We start from the raw sequence: 9,862 nt of genomic DNA, 5'->3' as shown, positions 1-9,862 counted from the left end.
ATTAGTTGTGTCGCACACATCCAAAATCAGGCTCCTCACAAAGATTTGAAGGGTATCACTCCTTTTGAGGCTTGGGTTGGTAGGAAACCAGTTGTGAGACATTTCAGAGTCTTTGGGTGTCCAGCATGGGCTCACATTCCTTCGCAGAAACAAAAGGCATTGGAACCTTAGAGTAGGCCTTGCATATTTGTTGGATATCCCAAGGGTGTTAAGGCATATCGATTGATGGATCAAGAGACACATGAGGTGTTTATTGAGAGGAGTGTTCACTTTGAGGAAAGATCTCCTAGCTTGGCCTCACTTTCTCCTCCACCTTCCTCCATTGTGGATTTTGATCAGAGTGGTTCAGATGATGAGACTCCTTCAACTCTGACTTGCAGGGTTACACCTTCGCAGGGTCCACTTGAAGTTGAGGAGCCTCATCCTCCACCTCCACCAAGACATCGTTGGGCTCGACAGAAACTTGAGTCAGCAGGTTCTCTTGTTGGGGATCCTTCAGACACATGGATGACTCGATCACAACAATAGGAGCTTCCACATGCATACATTTCTACTGCTTCTAATCCATAGACTTTTCAGGAAGCATCAAGGGTTCCTGAGTGGGACCAAGCTATGGAGGAAGAGTATAGTTCCTTGATGAGGAACAACACTTGGGAGTTAGTCCCTCTCCCTAAGGGGAGAAAGATGGTTTGATGTAAGTGGATATATTGGACCAAGTTTGTAATGGATGGTAGTGTGGATAAGTATAAGGCTAGACTTGTTGCGAAAGGTTTCTCATAGGTTCCAGGTGTTGACTATATTGAGACCTTTGCGTCAATCACTAAGATGAACTCCATTCACTTGACACTTGTTATTGCCACAACTCATGGTTGGGTTGTACATCAGATGGATGTGAAGAGTACTTTTCTTCATGGGGATCTTGATGAGGATATTTATATGGAGCAGCCACAGGGTTTCATATAGGATTCTTTATTGGTTTTCCTATTGAGGAAATCCATCTATGGCCTTAAGCAGGCCCCCAGGGCTTGGTATGCTAAGATGGATTCCTTTCTTCTCTTAGTAGGGATCACCAAGTTTCATTCTGATCCAAATGTCTACATTTTGTGACACAATGACTCACACTTGATACTTGTACTCTATGTTGATGACTTGATCATTACAGAGAGCACTTCATCCATCATTAGTAGTGTCAAATTTTCTTTGCATGACAAATTTTCTATGAGTGACTTGGGTCTTTTCCACTACTTTCTTGAGATAGAGATTTCACAGTCATCTTCTAGGATTACACTTTCATAGCCCAAATATGCTCTTGATCTACTTGCATCCTCCACATGGCTGATTGTAATCCTGCACCAACTCCCTTTCTTTTTGGAGTCAAGCTTGAGGCTAAGTGTTCCACTCCACTTGTTGATGCCACATTGTATCATCAGCTTGAGGTAATCTCATCTACTTGACTCACACACACCTTGACATTTCATTTGTGATTGCCATGGTTTCATGCTTTATGTTGGAACAACATGAGATTCATTGGAAAACAACCAAACACATCTTGCACTACATTAAAGGTACACATCATTATGGGATTCACTATGCAGCAGGCATAGGACTTCACTTGGTTGGTTACACAAACTCTGATTGGGCTAGCGATCTTGATGGTCGTAATTCTACTTCAGGTTACAACTTTCATCTTGCTTCAGGTCTCATTTGTTGGCAGAGCAAGAATCAACATACTATTTCTCTCTCTTTGACTAAGGTTGAGTATCGAGAGGTTGATAATGCAACGACTAAGGCTATTGGGCTTCATCATATTCTCACAGAGTTTGGGTTATCCACTCCATGACCAACAGTTCTACATTGCGACAATCAGAGTGTTATTGTGATCTCAAAGAACCCATTCCAACATCAGCAAACCAAGCACATTGAGATACATATGTACTGCATTAGGGAGTTGATCCATGAGTAGGTCATTGATTTGCAGTATTTTATTACAACAGATCAGGTTGCAGACATATTCACCAAACCCTTCATTGAAAGTATGTATCTGCAGTTACGAGCTCTCTTAGGGGTGCGAGACATTTCATCAGGGGGGATCAACTTACTTCTCCTTCCTCTCTTATGGGGGGGAGGACTTTTTCCTCTTTGAGGTTTTGTCCTTCTTCTTTGAGAATCTCTTTGTACATATATCTCTCTTTTGGGGGAGAGTTTTTTCCCATTGGGTTTTCTCCCTTTCTCCGTTTATGAGACATTGCATTACATAGGTTGCTTGCATTTTCATTTTCATTTTTACATGGATACCTATAAGGGCATAGTAGTCGGGAACCATCTTACATTAGTTAGCTTGAGTCTACATTCCCCTAAGTTGCACTTAAGTGGGGGTGTTGCTGTAATTATTTATTCTTATAGGATATAATTGCACTTTACTTAAGTTGACTTAGGATAATGCATCTCATTGTAGTTTGGATATGAGACACATAGGGAAGTGTGCACATAGGGATGATGCTTGTAAGAGAAATTCCACCTTTTGTGGTCTTATCTTGTTGTTACATTCCACCTTCGGTGGGTGATCCACCTCTTGTAGAATATTTTGTTATTTCTCCTACCTACCTCTACCTACCCTTGTTTCTCATTGAGACACATTTCATGATTATGTGCTCACATATCGATATGGCCTTGCCTATATAAGCAGGCTCATCTCTCTTGTATTGGTTAATCTAGTTGATCATATTTTCATATTGATGAGAATATAGTTTGTTCTTGTCAAACTATTGTCTCTTTTATTTGTGCTTTTCATTGTGCCCTTGATCTTGGCAAATTTTCACAACAAAAAAGGGCTACAACCCAAGGAAGACTCATTGTCTTACAGATAGATTCAGATCACATCCGGAAGATCATGAATTGATAGAATAACATCTCCTAATGCCTGGTTATAGTTTAGATTAAGCACAACTTCTTCTTCAATCTTCTCTACCTCTGAAAGATTAATACATTATTTGCTCATGCATTTGATTCTCATCCATACACATCATCTCTCCATACCACACTCATTTACAAAAGATATTACATATATTTATACATGATATCAACCTTGAAAAAGATCAACAAGGTTGTCTCAAAACTCGTCACCTAATTACATAATATAACTAGACACACTACAAAATCATATGCGGACCAAGCAATGTTGGCTAAGACATAACATAGATCCATATCACACACCTCGAATATGAAACATCTCCAATAATTATGCATCAAACATCCACAGCATGCTACAAGCATTTGGTCGATCAAAACAATGAAGAACACCAACACACTGGAGAAAATATCCAATTACGCGCACAACAGTCAATGTGGGCCACCAACACAAAAGGTACATGATCTAGAAACATCCACAAGCATCCGAATTACCACCACAACAACTCAAATTACTAGAATCTTATCATCATTATACCAAACTTCAAGAAAACTAACTGCATCGACTGTCAACCTAGGATAAACACTTGTGGAGCACTAAACCATGAACCATCTAAATTGAAGACACACATCAACATCCCAAATGTTCCTCCAAATCCACAGATCAAGATACTACAATGTGGAGCAATGTAGATCAAAATACTAACACTTTGGCACAATTGAACAATAGGAAAAACCAACCACAACACATATAATCATAACTCACTCAAATCTTCATGCGGACCACTCAAAATTATACTGAATCATCTATACACAATTCTCAACAAACCTTTTAATCTGTAATCATTGATCATCAACATACTAAACAAACCAACTAACTAAACTCATTGTAACACAGTCACAGACAAAGAAATATGTTGACATCAATGACAACACATCTCTTAGATATCATTAAAACACATATTCACAACAATCTCCTCAAACATCCAACAATTCAATCTTTTATAATTCATGAAAGATGAATCCTTCTATAGATGTCTTCGAAAATGAGGGTGGGTCCCTTTGTCCTCATTGGTCCTTGGGATGGGAGGGAGGATAAGAGAAAACCCCTAGGATTCCGTCTTTAGTGGTATCAAAAAATTTAGATTTAGGATTCTATTCTTATTCATCCCCAAAATTTTGCAACCTTGTCAAATCATCACCCACCAAACCCAAATCCTTAGACCCTGACATATCCATATTAGCCATCTTCCTCTTTTTTCTCTTATTCTTCACATCTTAAGGAGGGAGGCCTCCATCTCTTGGTAAATCAAACTCACTCTCTTTAGTTCTTCTCTCCTCATCCCTAAACTTGTTGTCCCTTGTTTTGGTTTCCATACCATCCCCTACTTTAGGCCCTAACACCTCATTACTAGTCAGAGGAGAGGACTCATCCTCCTTGCATTGAGCTTTAAAGGGAGAAGGAAGGGCCTTAACATGCTCAAGGATAAGGGGGATTAAACCCTCATGCAGAATATGGTTCCTCTCATTCTAAATGTTCTCTTTTATATTGATGTTTGTTCCTAGAAACTTAGCTTTAATTGTGATGTAGGAAAATACCTGTATATTGGTATCCCCTCTTTGTTCAAGGTTCTCGATCCTTTCAAAATTGGGCTTGTTGGATATTGTTGAGAAGTTTGTTGGAACATTGTTTTGTCAACATATTCTTATATGTCTTTCAGTGTTGCAGTTAGATTTTAGTAAGTTGTTTTGGCCAGTGTATTTCAGTTGAGTTGTTGTTGATTAAAGGGTTTTGAGATAAGTATCTCTAGTTGATTCAATAGAAATTTCAGTGGTTCACATGATGATTTGATCAAGTTGTATGGTTTGGTATTGCAATTGGTTTTTCAATTGTTCATTTTATTTGGTATTCTAGACTTTGCTCTGGGATTGTAATATCTTTATTTGCGGATGTGGAAGAGTGTTTGGGATGTTCTAGTGTGTTCTCAATTCAGATGGTTCATGATTTGGATGATCGCAAGTGTATCTTTTAGTTTGACAGTAAGTTGAGTTAGTGTTCTTAAGGTTTGGTATATTGATGATGAATATTTTATTAAGTTGTGATGTTGTGGATGTTGCTATGGTAATTCATGATGCTTGTAGATGTTTCTAGATCATGTTCTATTTGTTTTGGTGGTCCACACTGATCGTTGTGTGCATTAATGATGTGTTTTCTTGGTCCAATGGTGTTCTTCATGTTATGCGACATTCATGATGATTGTGGCATGTTGCGGAAGTTAGAGGCATAATTCTTGGAGGTGTTTCATGTTCACAGTGGTGATTTGGGTCCATACTATGTCTTAGTTGACATTGTTTTGGTATGCATTTTTCATTGTAGCGTGTGTGGTCACATTTTGTAATTTGCATTATGGGTTGAGCCGACCTTGAAATATAAGTTGATGATTTGTATAAAATGATGTAATTTTATGTTGCGGATATATGTGTGGAATCTACGAGAGTGTGAAAAGTGCAAATAAATATTTGATATTTCAATAGCAAAAGAGAAGTGTGAAAGAAGTGTTGTAGAGTAGTATATGAGCTTAACCAGAAATGTAACCAGGCATTAGGAGATGTTATTCTATCAGTTCATGATCTTCTAGATATAATTTGAATATTTTTGTAAGATAGTGAGTCTTTTTGCAAGGTGTGTGCCCTTGGTCTCCTTGTGTTGTGTAGCACAGCGCTCAGGTTTGTGACATGTCTTAATTGCCTCTTTTGGATTCTATAAGCCTAGTGGCTATATCAGGAATTAACAGGTTGATATTTTGGTGCAACAACAATCACACTTGTAACAAGTGGTATTAGAGCTTGGTCATAGGTTCAAACCCCTCACTTTCTCTCGGAGGGATTGTTGCAAGGTGTGCACCCTTGGTCTCCTTATGTTGTGTAGTGCAACACTTGGGTTAGTGACATGTCTTAACCACCTCCTATGGATTCTATAAGCCTAGTGGTTGTATTGGGTATTAACGGATCGATATTTTGGTGCAACGACAACTGCACTTGTAACAAGTCTTCCTAAGGGTTGTAGCCCTTGTTGTTAAGTTTTTTGAGCAGCGAGCTCTAGGCAATGTGCCTGAATGCATGTGAATTCTCCATTGTAATATTTCATATACTTCTAGCAGGGTATTATCTTATTGTGGGTAGGTTCCCACCGTGGTTTTTCCCTTAACCGAGTTTTCCACGTCAAAAATCTTGGTGTTATGTGTGTTATTGATGTGGTGTTGATTTGTGCTTTGACTATGAATTATCAGATCTGAACTTAAGTTTAAGTTGTATAAAGTTTTTGTGCAAACTGATTCATCCCCCGCCCCTCTCAGTTTGTTGTATTATTGCCAACAAGGCTCTAGTAAAGTTTCAGGCCCTTTAAAAAAACCATTTTACTTAACAAAAAATATAATACATTATGATTTTTAAATAGCTATAAATATTTATTTTCAGATGACTTCATTTAACCTCTAAAAATATGAGATGACTTGGCATTTTCATTAAGATGTCAATAGATACAAAGGAGATTACATAATAAGATCCATATTTAGATATTTTTATCTAATCTTAAGGGAATTATATATAACCCCCTAGGCTTATATAAAGCCCCTTCGTTTGATTGAATACCCATGCATTTTCAATCCTAATATAGTTTCAGGAAAAAAATATGATTGGCTCTTAGTGGGAAATTTTTATTTTTTTTTACCTAGGTTCTACCAAAGGTAATATTTTCCACCAAGAAGGAATAAGCCATCATTATTTTAAATTACCCCTTCATGTTTTTTCAAAATGCACTAGTCTACTCGCTATTACTTCAACTTCCATTATATTGCTTCTTTATTTGATGTAGATCAAGGATGGGTGATCTTTTCTAGAAAATCAATCCAAGTAGCTATAACACCACATAAACCCTCATACCACAATTTTGCAAGCATATACAATAAAAACATTTAATGGTACAATTTCAAAAAAAATCTCACTCTTTTCAAACAACACATTGAGAAAATCAAATCTTCATTTTTTAAAATTCAAAACTTCATTAACTTTTTAATTATTTTGGCAATAAAAATTAAACTAAATCAAACCAGTCTCAAACAGTTGCAAATACATCTTTGAAACCTTTGAAATACCCAACTTGGCATTGGGATCTTCCTCTACAAACTTTTCTTGCAACTTCATTAGTGAATCAGGCTTCATCAAAATTTCTCTTTCTCAATTCATGGGAATTGGAATGCGCATGCCTAGAGCTACAATTTTTTTAATTTTCAATCCAATATGGCATTGAAAACCTCCTACAACTCACTACTTGCAAATTAAAAAAAAAATGCAAAGATGAATGTAAGCCTTGCTACTATGTAAATCCTACAACCTCCTCCAACAACGTAGGTGCCCAAAATTGAATGCATAGTTGTACATAAGCATTGGAATTTTCTTGAAGCTCTAAATTTAGCTCGAAATAATAAATTACAATCTTTGGCATTGAACTTTGCCCTTTACACATTAGAGAATAATAAAAATATTAAAAATCAATCTTCTACAATCCTTTGGTGCCAAAATTAACCTAAGTACAATTTTTTAAAATCAACATTTTTTAAGACCTCGGGCCCTAGATTTATAATTCAACCTTCAATGTGCTATAAGTTTGCAAAATGTATCTAATTGCCAGTCACAAATGTGCACTGAAAACTGTTGACAAACTACCTTTCAAAGTTTAATTCAAGAATATGAAAACATCTTCTAATTGCTATAAAACCTTTGAACATCAAAAGTTGCCAACTTTCTTTGTAGGAATATAAGTAGATGAAAATTTATCTATGACGGATAACATGCTAAAAATCAAGCTAAAATATTAGAAAAGTCATTTGTGAACACTAGGTGCTTTGACCCCTTTTCCAACAACTTTCTTCAAATTTTCAACTCTTAAAACCCCAAAGCTCCTACATCATTCTCTCTACCACCCTTTCAACTTATATCACTTATCTTATTATTGATTCCTTCCATATTTTCATACACTAAGATGCTTCTTTAGTTACATGTTAGCTTGGCAAATATTCCTTAATATAATAATAATATCGAAATTCACCAAATATTATCCATATGACTAACTCATCAAGTGTCACATTTACTATTCTATCCTCTAGAACTCAAGAATATCCCCCTTAGCTAGGTGGCTAGCTTGTAGTGTTAATGTAATTAATATTATCAACAAAATTGAGTGAATTTAATAGAAGAAAGTTCTCCATTAAATTACACCAAATTTAAAATCGTGCTAAAAAGACTCCTAACTCACTTTGAACATGCAATATTTTTGTTAGTAATCATATAGGCATTCAAAACTTGTATTATTGATATAGGTATTCTTGCAACTAATAAGAATAATTTCAACACTACTACAAGTGACACTTGTAGAAATACTACAAGTGACACTTGTTAGGAACTAGAAGGACAACTGAGAGGGGGGGTGAATCAGTTGTCAATGAATTTCATCCCAATTATAACTTAATCCAACTTAATACTTAATACCAGTAAACCAAACTTAATGTCGATTAACAAATTAACAGTTAATATCAATAGCGGTGAAACATAATGCATGAAATAGAAAGAGAAACAACATCCACAACACATAACACATATTTTGATGTGGAAACCCTGTAAGTGGAAAAACCACGGTGGGAAACCTTACCCACAATCAGATGATACTACTATAGATAGTATGTGTATATAAATGGGGTCTGCACATACAGAAAGGCCAACCGCCTAGAGCACATTGCTCAAATGGGAGTCACAATGACTACAGTAGGATGGTTCAATCATAGAATAATGTACTACTCAAAATAGCATCTCCAATGTTGGATTCAGTACCGGTTAAGCTTTGATAAACACCTTCAAACCTTTATTTAACCTTCAAATGATGTCTGCTTGATTTGCTCTATGATCTACTCATATGATCTTCAATATTCGCACATACCATGACCATACCACAATTCCATACTTCCACACTTCATCTCACAAATGAGATCTTACATTTATACAAAACCTAAGACCAAATGTGTAGGTCGGCTCATTAAGAATATTACAATTAAATCAATTACAAATAAGTCTTGATATGATACAACATGTCGGCTCAAAGCAATTACAACAATATCCAATCAATAAATCATCTCCATAACATGTCATGTTGATCTGGAATAAATAATGCACACCAGTCCATAATTTAGACCAATCTACTGGTAACAACAAATATGTCAACCCGATTAGACCAATAACCAAAACACCAGAACCAAGTATCCAAACCATGTCTTTGACATAATCAAGTGATCTCCAGATGATAACAAGTCATCATCAGTGTCAGTGAACCATATAACCTGTCGATGAGCATATATCGGTGACTGTGCATAAGTTACTAACCTTGTCGGTGAATACAATGTGTCGGTTCAACAGTAAACCAATATAACCATAGTGCCAAATCAACAATATAGATCTCCAGAAGGATAAGTGTTGACATCAATGACAAAACCAATGAAACACATCCATAATACCAACAATCTCCCCCTTTGGCATTGATGACAACACTAGATGGAAAAACATCTAAGTGTCAAAACAGAATGCCAAAAACCAAAAACCAACAATCTCTAGAATAGATCAATACCAAAAATCAAAACCAAAGTATAAAGAGTATATATCTCTCCCCCAATGAATAATATCTCTCCCAATGAATAATATTTTTCCATAGATCTCTCTCCCCCTTTGACATCAAATGCCAAAAAAATTAAGAAGAAATACCAGAACATACAACCAACTACTCCCCCTGAGAAGTAGCTCTCCTCCATCAAAGCCGGAAAAATATTTCTCTGTTAGTTTTTGTCGGTTTGATACCAATATTCAATCATCTAAGTCTCTGTTGGTGAGGGTATTACCCCAAGCTGCTCTC

The sequence above is a fragment of the Cryptomeria japonica genome, chromosome 3 (assembly GCF_030272615.1).
Source record: "Cryptomeria japonica chromosome 3, Sugi_1.0, whole genome shotgun sequence".
In the NCBI taxonomy this organism is placed as follows: Eukaryota; Viridiplantae; Streptophyta; class Pinopsida; order Cupressales; family Cupressaceae; genus Cryptomeria; species Cryptomeria japonica.
The sequence above is the reverse complement of the archived record's forward strand: the minus strand, read 5'-3'. Positions refer to the sequence as shown.